The sequence below is a fragment of the Solea senegalensis genome, linkage group LG8 (genome assembly GCF_019176455.1).
Source record: "Solea senegalensis isolate Sse05_10M linkage group LG8, IFAPA_SoseM_1, whole genome shotgun sequence".
In the NCBI taxonomy this organism is placed as follows: Eukaryota; Metazoa; Chordata; class Actinopteri; order Pleuronectiformes; family Soleidae; genus Solea; species Solea senegalensis.
The window spans coordinates 2173184-2188440 of record NC_058028.1 but is presented as its reverse complement, the minus strand read 5'-3'; the positions used below and the strand labels follow the sequence as shown (position 1 = coordinate 2188440).

Below are 15257 nucleotides of genomic sequence, written 5' to 3'. Positions count from 1 at the left end.
TTTTTTCACAGTGCAGTATTGGTTTTTGTACCTGTAACATCTTCCTGCACCACTGGTTCAACCATCGTCAAACATTAATGACTGCAATAAATAATTCCCGATGCGTCAGGAGGACCACAGACGTGTGTGTGTGTGTGTGTGTGTGTGTGTGTGAGAGAGAGAACAATGCTAACAGTGAGCACAGGCCGACACGGTGATTACTGTAAAACACAGGGAAACTAATTCAGCCGGGGTTATATCGGGTTACATAACTTCTTTGTGCTCACATAATAACTCTTGTTTTAGGGCCTGGGAAAGCTGACACACAATTACCTCTGTAGTGGCTTTGTGTGACATTGATGAAGCGGCTGGTGAAAGGCTGGAAAAGCCACAACAAGTCAAATCTTTGTGCTCCATTAAGGATCGCGACTTCCAGACAAATGGAGTCGAAAAGAAAATGTTTCTAAAAACAATAAAGAGGAATAAATACCCATGGTAATGTACCAAGTATGTTCTTTTTTTAACACAGTGTGACACACCTTTGTTAACATGAAATTCAAGGACTTTCCAGGACCAGTTCCCTCAAATCCAAGGACTGAATGTGCTGAGACAGCTTAAGATGGGAGGACAACTTGTAAGAGTATCTTCGTCCATGATGGCGTCCATTTTTGTGGACTTGCTCTGCATCTGGACAAGTGTTTATCCTGTTTAGAAAGTCAGTCTTTTGTATTTTTGTCTTTGGTGAGACAGAGATCCTGGGATTTTCATTTCCCAGACATCACGTCGTCATTTTCTCTCTCTCGTCTTAACTTTACTCGCAAACCTTGGAATCTCACGTCACGTGGCGTCAGAGAGTGAAACAGTAGGTGGCGCCGTCAAAACCAAAGGAGACATTTACCTAAATATCAACTGAACTTCTTTCTTGCACAAAATTCAAGGACTTTCAATGACCCATGTCCATTTAGGGTGATTTTCAAACACTTTCAAGGGCCTCAAGCACCTGCGGGAAGCCTCTTACCTAACTAACCTACTTACCTTCCTACCTAAGCACCTACCTATGTGTATTTTCCTACCTTTGTGCCTATGTACCTGCTTACCTACTCCCTAACCCACTTTGAAGGATTTCAAGCACCTGTGGGTGATTTCATTTGTTAGAGGTTTCTGATTTTAGTCCGATCTATTGTCAGTCACAGATGAGGTTTGTAAACATTTAAATTAAATCAAACCTCACAGAGAAATCACAAATATAATCTACGCACTCATGCGTGGAATGATCATATTTTGTTACTTAAGAACCAAGTCAACACAAAAAAATCTTGAATTCAAAAGTAAAAATAATGTACCCAAGCAGCGCAAAACTAATTAAATTCCAAATTTAAATTCTCTCTACACAACTCCAGTCCAACTCAAAATTCCATTTCATGGTTTCAATTTTTTCTTTCAGTTCATAAATATTTGTGGAAAAAAAAAAATTCTCAACTGCTGATTTTACACAAGCCGTGTTTTCTTTCAGGTTGGTTAGTCAGTCCGTTCCAGTCAGTTCTAAATCCAGTCCGGGTTACTGCTAGGCTGTGGAGTGTATTTTGAGATGATTCTGAAAAGACGGGGTTAAACAGAGTTAACGTGGTGGTGGATTGTTGGCGTTTGGAGGGATTATTATGAACTCTGCCGTCAGTGACTGAACGCAGGAAACAGGAAGTTCGTCGAACGTCTCGTTGCCTTTTATTCGTCCACAGAGTGAAACGTGAAGCTAACGGCGGCGGATGATGGCAGATATTGTGTGAAGGTTGGCTAACACGTAAATAACAGTTTAAACAGCGCTCTTTTGTTAAATCAGCGTTTGCAGTAAAAAAAGGCCGTGAATATCTGTGACCAGCCACAGACTCCTGCGATGTTATGAAAAGCACCGCAGTGCTCATTCACATTCATGAGTTTATCAAACACATCTTTTCTGTGTGTGTGCGCGCAAGTTTTTTTCTTTTCCCTGGGTGTTTTCTGCCGTTCATCACTGGGGCTGTTTTCCCTACTGAGATAAGGAATTAAATCTGCGGGAGCAGAGGACGCTGGGTTTGCTGCAGGGCGGCGAAGCAGCAGCTCTGATAATAGAGCCGACTCCCATCGCGCAGGCTATGAGGCAAAGAGCCGTGGCACCAGCCCAGACTCTGCATCTGTGAGACGAGAGCTAAAAGTGTCACTCGCTGTCTCCGTCTCTCTGTCCCTGCACGTGTGTGTGTGTGTGTGTGTGTGGTGATATCTGCATGTGACCCAGAGAGGAAGCAATGAACGAGAACTTTGCTGTGACTTCATGTACATTTTTAGACTCTGACTCATTTAAACTGTCCACATTTAGGCCTTATTGTCAACTTTAAATCATTCATTTCACAACATAAATGTGGCAGTAACCACCTATAAAAGAAGAGAAATCATAGAGAGTCATGTAGGGATCACTAAATCTGACCTCTGACCTCCAGTAACATGATCACACATGGAAGGAAACGGCTTTGTAGTGAGTTGTGACCCGTTTGGCGTTCTGCAGCGTGGTTCCAGTACGTTAATGAAATCCAGGGTTTTTCCACCACTGAATAAGGTCACATGACTGAAGAATAAGGTCACATGACTGATGCTACAAACACAAGTATAGCTGTAGTTGGCGCTTTAGAGACAGTTTAAGCCTTGAGGACGTTTTTTGCTCCAAATGGGGACAGAACAAGTGAGGACATTTTCAGAAAGTGAGCAATCAATATTGGATTTACAATCGAGATCGTGACACCCCCTAATATATACGCATCAAAATAACTGCAGGGTGTCTCAAAGACTGGGGCGAGACCAACCAATGGGTCGTGGGAGATTTTCTTTTGGTCCCAAAAATATTTTTTTTATTTTTTAGGTAAGATTTATGCTTATATGTTTTAAATAACATGTATAAAATGAAGTTTTGATGCATTTACTATATATATCTTTGGATTTGTTGACTTAACTGTCATATACCCCCTCCCCCAAATATACATTATACAAATTCACAATTCCATAAAGATAGTTTTCTATACGCGATACGCTTACTAAACTGCTCTTTGACTCGGTTAATATTCAGAATAAAGGCTCTGAATTCTGTATGACTTTGCTTTTTTGTGACGAAAATCCAACAATTTAAAAAACTGAATATTTCTTTGACAACTAAATAATAAAAAAAATGTAACATCTACCATCTGACCTGGTTGTTGAAATCTTACGTTGCCTGGTTCGGGGTTGAGAAGAAATGGGCTGGAATATAATATTTATGTGGCTCCCTGGACGCTCTGAAGTCGACCGAAATGAAACGCCTGATTAGTTTTTAAGAAGCATCGGGCAGGGAGGTCATAGATCTACAGGTTTGTGTCGGAAAGGTCCACAAAGACTGTGACTGTGGTGAGGCAGCGGGAGATGGAAGAGCCGGGTCAACGTTATCACTTCTGTGAGAAATAAGTGGCTTTCAATCCAAGTTAAACAGAAAGGATGAGGTTGTCCGTCCTCGGCTGAGATTGGGATGTTGTGGATTAGCCGGCGATCTGATCTGAATTATAGGCTACCAGCCAAACGGTCTGTTCCCTATTCCCTGTGTGGACACAGCGAGACAATTAAACACGCTTTATCTTCATGTCGTCAATTCAAAAGAGCACGGAAACATTTGTTTATTGGACTGACTGACCTGAGGCTTTCATGTTTTTCCCCTAAAAATCAATGATTTGAAAACACTCTGTGCCAGTGTGGTCACCCAGGAAACTACACCACAAAACTCGAGTGTTTGCTGTTGTGTTTAGAGGCGAGAAGAAGAGGAAATGTTTTGCCTTCAGCTCAAACGACATGATATCGCCATAAAAAAAACAAGCGATATAGATAAGAGGCATTTGTAAAAGACGTGAAAAAGAGAAGAAAAATAATCATAATTGACACGGAGTAAAATTATGGTCTGTATAACTTGATTATCACTCAACGCTGCTTTAAATCTACAGTCATTCACACATTCACACACAGCTGTCAGGGTCAAGTGTCTTGCCAAGGGACACATCGGCTTGAAGACTCAGGGATTGAACCCACAACCTACTGGGTTGAAAGATGACCCACTCAACAATCCAGTTCTCACTCCTCAAAAAACCCCATTAACCCCTGGGTTTTAACCTTTTTGTTGACCAGTGGGAATGAGTTTAATCCTCAGTCACTCTTCATTCCAATGACTCAGCAATTTTACCAGCTAAGACTTAAATTGGCATTGTAGTCCAGCAGGAGGGAGGGCCCTCAGATTTTAGGTACCCCTACTCGAGTTAGAACAAAACACAACCAAGGTTTTTGGGCTATTCTTAAGACATACCCTAATATCTGAAAAAGGGCCACATTAGGCTGTTCCGTATAGAAGCTGCGGTGCTGTGGTTTGACCGAAGTATTTGTCCAACAATACCAAATAGTTTATGTAATTTTTAAAGTTTTTAAAGTTAAAGTTTATGAAATACTAGAATATAGTCCTGCAAACATGACTTTAGTGCAGAAATTGTTAGTCTAGTAGGGGCCCTCAGATTTTGAGGTACTGTACCACTACACAAGTTAAAACAAAACACAACAATGTTCTTCAGGGTCTCCCATTCAAGAAATGCATTGTTGTGGCACTTCAACTGAAGAAGTGATGCACCCCATTCTTGGCAGCGATGGAAATTCCTTTTAACTTTTAAACATCAACAAAAACTGTCGGTTTCACTCAAATCAAATGATTTCACAGAAAGTAACTATTTTTACATATAGAGGTGAAGGTAAAGTAATGATCACAAGAGCTTCTCAGTAATTTCAGTCCATGTTCCACGTCAGGAATCATTGACGAACAACGTCGGTAAAGATTACGGCAGCTTTTATCTGGGCGAGAAAGGTCAGAATAAAATCACCCCAGTTAATTATAATCCAGTGCAAATAGACCAGCAGTAAATATGTGTGTAAATACTCCATCATCTCATGTTTACAAGTAGTTTTACGCGGATCTTCAAGCATGAACATAGCTCTTGAAGAAGCAGTTGGTTTTGGTCGGACACGTCTGTAAGAAACCTTGGGTTGTTTACGGCATAAGACGAACACCTTTTGAAAGCACAATATTTATGGAAGCACCTGATTATGTAGTCGGCCGAGTCTATGTTGCTAATAAAATGCCAATAAAATCAACCCGTAAGCTCGTCCCTGGTCCAGTTTAGCATTTTAGCTTTTGCCGTCAGCAAAAACAGAGACACAATAACAACTACCTTCCTGTTTCTATCATTCAGATCAGTTCAAAAATTGATTGAAAGTGGGATCAAAATAAATTATATTAAAAAGGTAACCATTACTGTGCCTGAACTCCATGGTGTTATTGTGGTTTTCTTCTTCTTCTTCCTCTGACTCATTTTGTTTTGTCACCGACGTCAGGACGTGACAAAAACACCACAGGAACAACCAACTGCTAACAATCACAATGTTGTTTCTCACTTTTATTTCAGGGTTCTCCTAGATTGGCAAATCCAACGTGCACCCGTTACTTTTAGTGTGAAAGACACTTCATTGACCTTGTGAAGTAAATTTCCGGATGATCAGTCACGTCAAAGGAGGAAATCATCACTCTCTTCCCTCCAGCATTGTTGTTACTAACACCTTTTTTCCCTTCTATCCTCGTCTCGCTCGTCTGTATGAGAACTGCGTGGCTGCATATAATGAAAATATGAAGGAGTTTAATTTCAGCTTTGGGAACTCACCAGAATCCCGCGTTGTTTTGGATGCTCCCCACAAGGTTCACTTCAAAGGAGTCTGCGGAGAGAAACAAACGATCGCACCTTAATACAGCGGCACAAATAACATCGGGGGCCGCGCGGCAACAGCTCTAATACTGTCAGATTCATAAAAAGGTTCAATTTATAGATCAATCTTTGAATCCATCACAGACTCAATACAAATGATTTGATATTTCTGCGGCGGTGGAAATATCACTGTGTGCACTGAGCCTCTCTGACAAGGGGAATTAAAAAAAAGAAAAGCAAAAGTATTTTTCCTCCTGCCTCGTCTTTCAAAACTTATTCACTTTATGCATGTATGAAATACAAATATGTTTAATATACCAATGAATATGATGCAATACAAGTAAAATTTGACATTCCAATCAAATACAAATGTAGATATGGTGGTAGGAAGAAATGTAGGTAAGGAAGTAGGCAGGTGGAAAGGCGGGTAAAGAGGTAAGTAAAGATATACTGTAGGTAGGACCAAGTAGGTGGGTCAGTATGTAGGTAGATGTGGAAGTAGGTAGGTAGGAAGCTCAGGAAGTAGTAATGTAGGTAGGTAGCGAGGCAGGAAAAGAAGGAGGTAGATTAATAGGAAGGTAAGTAGGTAGGTAAGAAAGTATGAATGTAGGTAGGTGGGTAAAGAAGTATGTAAGGCATGTGGGTAGGTAGGTAGGTAGGTAAGCAGGAATGTAGGTAGGTAAGGTAGTAGCAAGTTACGTAGGCACTGTAGGAAGTTAGGTAAACAAGTAGGGAAGGAAGTAAGGAGGTAGGTAAGAAAGAAGGTAGGCTGGCAAGTAAGTAAAGAGCTAGGAAGGTAGGTAGAAATATGGATAAAGGAGTAGACAGGTATGTCGGTAGGTTGGTAAAGAGGGAAGTAAGGAAGTAGGTAAGGAAGTAGCTTGAAGAAGGTGGGTCAGTAGGTAGGTAGCTGTGGAAGTAGGTCATAGGAAGCTCAGGAAGTAGTAATGTAGGTGATAAAGAGGTAGGAAGGAAGGTTTTTCAGGAGGTAGAATAATAGGATAAACTAATCGGTGGGTAAAAAAGGAAGTAAAGAGGTCGGAAGGTGGGCAGGTAAATAAGGAGGTAGGATGTTTGGTAAAGTAGGTTAGGAAGTAACAAGGTAGGTAGGTACATAAAGAGAAGGTAGGTAGGTGGGTACTGTTGGTAAGTAAGGAGGTATAAAGGTAGCTAAAGTAAAAAAGCAGGTAGGTTAGGTAAGCAGGTTAGAAAGGAGGAATGTAGGTCATAGGTAGATATATAAAGAGGTAGGTAAGGAAGTAGTAAGTTCAGCAGGTATGTAGAAAGATGGTAGGCAGGTGTGTAGGTAGGTAGAGAGGTTAGGTAAAGAAGATTAGGAAGTAACAAGGTAGTTAGGTAGGTACTGTACTTAAGTAAGGAGGTAGGAAGGTAGGTAAGAAAGTAAAAAAGCAGGTAGATAAGCAGGTTAGTAAGGAGGAATGTAAGTAGGTGGATATATAAAGAGGTAGGTAGGTAGATAGATATGTAAGGAGCTAGGAAAGAAGGTAGAGGTAGGAAAGTAGGTACGGCAGAGACAGAGCAGTTAAAACAGAAACGTCGATTTTGGCCAGAAACACAAACTTGTGATAATAAATTTATAAGCAGCTTGTTGTTAGTGTTGACCCAACATTAGCAAATGTGTTTTCCTGCTGAGAACAAATCTACCACAGGACACACACAGAAACAAGGTCACCAGCCTATCACAAAGCCAACATTCGCTCAGATTCACACCTACAGAACCAAACACAATCCATTAATTAACCTAAACTCTAATCTGCATGTTAGAGCTGCAGGAAACTGCCTGTGTATGCCTGTGTGTGTGTGTGTGTGTCCAGGGCCGGCTCTTGGCATAGGCGATATAGGCGGTCGCCTAGAGCGCCATCTGCTGGAGGGGCGCCGCGAGGCGACTAGTGACTAGTATACAGTCACTTTTGAGCGCGACACACACGCTCGTGGACACACACACACACAATCTCGCCTAGGGCACAAAATTAGGTAGAGCCGGCCTTGTGTGTGTCAATTTGAAAATAACCAGAAAACCATTTCCACAAGAGTGTTTTGAAACCCTAACACTATTCGGTGTAACGTGTGTCTCATCCCGCAGAGAAAAAAGCAACTGCAAACTTCTTCAAATCTAATACAGCGCACGACTGAGCTGCTAAAGTTCTAATAAAAATCATAAAATGTGCAGGTCCAGCGTCTGTGTGCTTTCCGGTGAGTTTTTATTGATGTTGTCAGGGCGGGGAGACAAACTGCTTCCTCTAGAGCTCAGTCCAATTTCACCAGTCGCTCCAAAAAAAAAACCTATCCCTGCCCGTCCATTTAGTGAATTCATAGAAAGCCACGTAGAATGACCCTTGTTGAGGTATAGAGGTAGGGTCAAGGGTCAGAGTTAACCTCGAATGGAGATTTTCCACAAGGATGTGAAGGATTTTTGTGAAGAACAGTCCTGCAGTTTATATGTCGTCTCCTTCTACTTCAGGGTCAAAGACCGTGGAGGACATTTCAGTCCGACTAAGTGTAAACATGCAGGTGTAATCGGACTATGATCCAGGTATGTTAGTCTGACTAAAACTAGCTCCATTTTAGTCAGACTAACTTGTTTAAATGACATTAAGAAAATCAAATTATTGTCTTAAACTGTGTCCACATCGGATGGTGGCGCGGTGGAAGGAAGTCGGCATATTTTGGCGTAGAGACAGAAGTAACGGACATTTCTTTTCACCATCAACCAGCATTAGTCAGATTAATAATTGGACTTTTGATATACATGCAAACGCACAGAATGACTCATGGGTAACACACCATTTTCACTGGTAAATACATGTTAAATCCCAGATTTAAACCATTATTTGTTGTTGTTTTTAAGCAGTGGGAATGTGTCATCATTTACTCCCAAATGACTCAGCAGTTTTTACCAACTAAGGCTTGGATCGGCATTGGAAGTATTGAGACACCAAATGGAGAACCCCCAGAAAAAGAAACGTATTATTTTACCGTCATAAAACTAACACTGGTTAGCATGTTGTGTTGCTATGCTAACCCAAACAAAACCTGTTTACAGTCTATTGTAGTCCAGTATTAAGACTAAAAAACATTCAGATTTAAATGTGTGGAGGATTTAAAAAACACAAAAACAGTTAAACGAGTCTGTCGCACACAGAACATCCGTCTCCTGAAGGCGCAAACAACTCTCCCGATGGTTTAATGTTTAAATCTGTTCGTCGAGGGTATTTAACGTTTTTAGCCGTCATCACTGCAGCGAAGTGCATGAAATCTCACAGTAAACGTGTTCAGTGATCGATCACAATAATCATTTGTCATTAAGTCACACACCAGTGTGTGAGAAGAAGCTGTGAATCAGTGGAGACGCTCGATATGAGTTCCAGCTGTAAGAGAAATTAATCTGACGAATCGAGCAGAGACAAGTCCCTGTTGTTGTGGTTTTCTTTATATTATTATATTAAATATGTCTCTATTTCTTCCCTAGTTTGCTTTTTGTATTTGTTGCGTCGGTGCAGCACTTTGGATAAGAGAACATGAAACTTCACACTTCTAAGTATAAATCTATAATGTACAAACACTACACAGCCGCAGCTACAGCTTCTGTGCTTCCTTGTCCTGGTGGTTGATGAAGGTATGACGGTCAATTACAGGCTACATGAGTGCACTTCAAACGCACATGGAGATAATCCATATTTTCCAGTATTAACCCGGTCCTTCAACTCAAGAGTCAAACCCGGGTCGATCACACTAAAATAAAATGCTTTTATCTCTAAGAGAACCGTTGGTGAAAACCTCTTCATGACGATACACCCAAGGTACCAGATGGCTTTTCTTTACACGAACACTCGGTGGCACCTATTTTACAAACGTGCCAATAGGTCGTTAATCCTGCATACAACCCATAGTTACGTTTTGTTGGACAGTCTCTCCAGTACACATTATATGTAAATATATAAAGGCCACGCAGCCTGTCGCCAAGTGGAAAGGGAACTTGGTACCCAACATGGTACCCGAGCACCCACTGCTTCTAATTCTAGGAAGGTTTCTAGTAGAGAAGGAGTTTGCCCTGCGGGATTGATAAAGGACCAATTTATTTATATATAAAAGGAACAACCCACATCAAAGATCGTACATTGATGTGACTGTAATCACTTCCTGAGGTGATTTTACTCTTTGGTTGTCTTTGGTTCTGTGAAGGCATGAAAAGTGCAAAACTCTTGTTTTGACCTTTTTTTTTTTAAAAACTTTCCCGACTTTATCTTCAAAAGAGACCGACTTCAGAGGATGATTTAGTTCCAGAACTTTTCTTTCTCTTCCCCGCGGTGAGTTCACCTGCTGAGACCATGTACTGGACAATATGAGCATTAGTGCAAGTGTAATAAAAACACTAAATACTGAACTCAGCCGGTGTTGTGGAGACGTGAAACAAAGTGGGAGTAAAATATCTTTCACAGGAGCAAACTTCCTGGAAATAAACCTACGCTGTCGTGGGTTCCTGTCTGCATTTAATTTTGGTGCCATCTTCTTCTACCAGGGGTCACCACAGCAGATATTTTGCTTCCATCTTGTCCTCTTCTGTTGTCCTCATGTCCTCCTTCACAACATCCATGAATCTTCACCGTTGACCCGAGCCTCGACCAATCCAGTACGACAGTATTGTTTTCAGTGATCCGCGTATTTGATTTTCACGCCGATTGTTCTTCCTGACGCAACCCAATTTATCCGAGCTTGCGATCAGGACTAGGACTACACCCTGGATGTGGCCCCCTAGTGGCCACATCCAACCCTCTCCAACGGCACAGCGAATTAAAACTCATCGTCAGAAGACACGAAATTGGACTGTTTTCAGGAAAACTGTCAAGACGAAGAGTGTCCACATGAAGACTAGTCCACTAAATCCGCTAAAGGTTTTTATCATATCCACACAAAACTGGCGTTTGTTTTGAAAACTGGCCCCAGAGCGGGAAGATTTTAAAACACCAAACACATGTTTGTGTGGACAATCAAGACACTACATGAAGGTCATAATCCCACCTCTCTTCTCTTCTATCTTCTGGTCTTTTTCTCTTAGGAATATCTTACTTTCTTTCCTGTAGTAGTGCTACGGCGCCACGTTCAGGCCTGGCATATGTACTACAGTGTTTAGTGTTGTTTCAAGTAGATGACGTTTCCTGGAAACTGTTAGCGTAAAAACATTTTTACGTTTTATTCCGTTTAGATTGTAAATCCGATACCTTTAACCCTTAGTGCTCACGCAGCACAGCACCCTTGGTAAATTACCATGGGAATAATACACAACTCCTTATATGGACATCCTTATCCTGGGGTGAGTGTTTAGGTTTTTTTTTTTAGTCTACTTATGATTCACTTTATTTAAAAGCAACCAAACAGGAGAATTTTTCAAATTCTTCAATTTCTGTTCATGAAAATGAACAAAGCCAATTTTAAACTGATGCATCTCACAAATTCAATCCGATTTTAATTTTTTTTTAGTACTTTTTGCGTTTATATAGTTGGTGAAAATGAAAAAAACCCTCTTTTTGGCGATAGGTTGTGCTGTTTTAACATAGTAATGGATAAAAAAAAAGCATAAATGCTCTGTGTTCTAAGGGTTAAATACTAAACTGTAATCTTGATTAGAATCCAAACAGCCTGAGCCACAAGAACACAAGGATGTTTACGAAGCAAGAAATATTTACCCAACCTAACCTTTGAACCCAACACTCAAGCTACAATAATGGATTCTTTAGCTTCTTAAATGTGAACATTTTCTGGTTTCTTTGGTGCATATAATAAAGAAATCATTAAAACTGAATAATTTCCAGGTTTGATCGACTTTTTCTGACATTTTATCGCGCTTGATTGATCGATTAAATTAATCGATTATGAGTATAATCGTTAGCTGCAGCTCTACTAAACACGGCTGACGTCCACAAAAACGCCCTGACATTTACAGAGCAACCTTCAGTGGTTGCCTGAGCCGCTGTCCTTTACGTCCTCCTCTTCAGTGTCATCCCTGCAGGTCATAAACGCGTGGGTGATATTGCAAACATTTATCTAGCGTCTTGCAGGCGCTACTTATCAGTGACATATCATCCTGAGCGAGCGTTTGGGCTCCTTTTTGTTTAGTGTTCAATAAATTATTGTCAGAGCCAGTGACTTTCTGACCGACCTCAGAGAGTGATGTGAGAAGAGCAATTTCACGCGTGCTTCACTCCACTGACGCGTCCGTGCAGTGTCCACGCTCCCCGAGGGATCACAGTACTGAGAAACTGATTAATGCGCACACACACGCGCTCAGCCATGTTTTTCACGCCACTTTAGCGCGGGTCGTACATGTTGGTGTGAGTGCACGCTGACGCTGACCCTCCATTTACTCTTCAAACTCCCACACACACACACTCACGCACTAAATGTACGGCCTGTTCGGCTGTGAGTGACAGCGCAGTGAAGGAGAGGCTTCTCTGCTCCACACGGCTGCTACTTACTGCACGGTTGTTATTGTTGTTGTTTTTTGTTGAGTTTAAAAAGCACACTGGTGCATTGTGGGACGTGCAGAGCAGAAGGTGAAGACGCTGAAGACGCTGAACACTCGACGACAGAAGCTTCAAAACTGAAACTCCTAAAATGAAGATATTCCTGCATGCAACCAAAATATTCACTCAGTGTGGTAAACACGACTAAAATCGAGTTAGTCTTAGTCAGACTAACATACCTGGATAATGTGATTCATAGTCCGATTAGTCCTGCATGTATACACCTCTGTGCACGTACCAAAATGTTATATCTTGAAACCATATTTTTTTTTTTTCAGAATAAAAGCCCCTGACTCGAGTGACTACAGCAACACAATGTTGATGAGATGAGGAAACTCCCTTGTTATAGCAGAAGAAGGGGTCAAAGGTCAACAAGCATTAAATAACAAAAGTACTAGAAAAAGACTAAAATAAGACGAATATAAGGTAAGCACAAAAGCAATTATAGAAATTTAAAATAAATTAGTATTAAAAAATAGAGCATGAATATAAAAGTATGATGTGTGTGTATGTATATTTATACACAGGGTTTTTGTGAACGTCAGAGGCCAACATCCACAAAATCTGAATGTTTTTTTTTATTCTGCAGCTGAAACCAAACAAATGTCTCATCCTTCATTCACCTCTACAACCTCACTGAAATGTTCAACACGAGTGCATATAATGAATTTTTAACATTAAAATCTACCAGAAATTACTTATTTTTTACTTTTACATACATGAAACATGACAGGAGTTAAACACTACAATTTGTGAAGCAGAACAAACATCAGTGACATAAATATAATAACTACTGTTTGGGATTAATGTGTGAAAATGAGTAACAGTGAATTTTACAGCAACTGGACGATTACTATGAGTTCAGTGCGAGACGCCCGCACAGATCAAACCTGATCATCATCATAATTATACATAATTAAGTAAATAATGTTGTGTATTAATGATGTTACTGTGTGAGTTATAGGGGCTTTTATTTGTCTGTGTGTGGTCTTTATTCTGTGGGAATTTTATTTTTTATTTTAAGATAATTTTATATTTAAATTTTTTTTTACCTATTTTTTACAATGACAGTTTCTTACTTTTTAAATTATTCCTTCATTTTTTTCTATATTTCTATATTTTTCTGTCTAATTTATTCTCTGTCATTTTATTTATTTTAATTTGTTTTTGTTTGTTTTTTTAATTTTTACGTTTTTTTAATATTATTGCATATATTGTAATTTTCCATGGTTAGATGAATTTTAGCCAATTTAATTTTAATGTAAATATTTAGTTTTGTATGTATTGGAAAAAAATATATTATGGTGAGTTTGAACAGTATTGGATTAATACTGATCAGATATTAGTCATATTAGTTTCTCCCTGCTTTGTGCATCTATGTTATGACTCTTCAGGAAATCACTGACTCAAATGGAGCCCAAATATATATAATATATATTATATATATATATTATATATATATAATCATACATAATATTTTGTAATAACTTATTAATATAATAACTTAACCTTCATATACAAACATTATATTGTGTAAATATAGATGCAGTTTCAGAAAAAAGATCAAAATGATTAATATAAACTGTCATTATAATTAATTGATAAATCGATTCACAAACAATTTCATAAAATATGTACAAGTCTGGTGATTTGAAGATGATTGATGATCCAGTCGTGTGTAAAACTGCAGCTTTTTTCCCTGCTCTTCTAAACATTTGTGGCCTTCGTCCTTGGTCCTCGTCAAGGACAAACAGCGATTTGTTGAGTCTCAGAGCTTCTGTACACACGCGGGCGTTTGCTAAGGTGTAAACGCGGATCAAACCAAACATGCGGAGACAAAATGGAGGCTTTTCAACAGCTGTATTTTCTCTCTCTGTTTTTTCAGGAGCTGCTGTCTCTCACTGGAGGCCACAGAAACATTATCGCCTCTCAGTCCAAACACCCTCCAGAATTCTTAATGAAGAGTGAAAAGGCTCTCTCTTATAGCTGCGTCTGAACCATGTGTGAAAATGCAGTATGGTCAACACACAAATCCACTCCTCCATTACACTGACAGATTTAGATCCCCCTCCCCCCCCACCCACACACACACTAAACCTACCCAATAAAAAATTCAAATCGGATTGACTGAAAGAGGAACCATTCACCACAAATGGCTGGACGATGAATGCGTGTCATAGCGTTGCACCGAAAACGAGGCGAGAATTTGCATTTTCTGCCAAACGATAAGCACAAAAAGAATGGATTTTGAAAATATTGAGAATATTCTATTCCATTTGCCATTTTGTAATACTTGGCATCAGTAATTATAACTTATGTAAGATTAACCAATGTTTTTCCTCAAAAACAGGATGTATATGCTGATGATACAATTCTGTATATAAAAGGACCCAGAAGATTCTGTAAAACACTGCAATTGATCCATGGTAAAAAAAAACAAAACAGTTTAAGTCTGGGTATGAATGTTTCTTTGAGTGATCCCGGGATATTTGTTTCCACTGAACCTCGTCAAAAAACAAAGACAAGACGTGCGTAAGGCAAAAGGACGTAAACGGTGAGGATTTTACTGTGATTTCCATCAGAGACCAAACAGCCACGTTACTCCGCTGCCTCCGCCGAGCGCGATTTAACAGACGACATACGGTTGTGTTAGCGCGCCCACGCTGCTGACACACTGTCCATTACGAGAGGCTGCGGGGCGAGCGGTGTGACCTCCAGAGAAGAGAGCGCTCCAGACAAAGGCAACAACCTGAGGCTGCAGCACACATGAGCACACAGATAACAACCACGGAGGTGTAAATGATGATGGGGGACGGACACAGTGTTGATATTTTACTGATATTCACTGTTGTGACTCATTTGTACGGAGGAAAATCTCGCCCGGCTGCAGTGACACGGAGCAAAAAACCACAAGTTGCCTCGGAGACTAACATCAAATAATGTACGCTCCAGT

At 40.1% G+C, this 15257-nt stretch overlaps 1 protein-coding gene across 2 annotated transcripts in view; it reads right to left on the bottom strand.

Annotated features, from left to right (window-relative positions):
- The window catches only part of lrfn1 (leucine rich repeat and fibronectin type III domain containing 1), a 173179-nt gene that overhangs the window by 78598 nt on the left and 79324 nt on the right, over positions 1 to 15257 (bottom strand). For both annotated transcript variants that reach the window (XM_044031258.1, XM_044031259.1), the window contains exon 2: positions 5721 to 5772. The gene's annotated coding sequence lies outside the window, so the exon portion shown is untranslated. The remainder of the gene's footprint in view (positions 1 to 5720; positions 5773 to 15257) is intronic.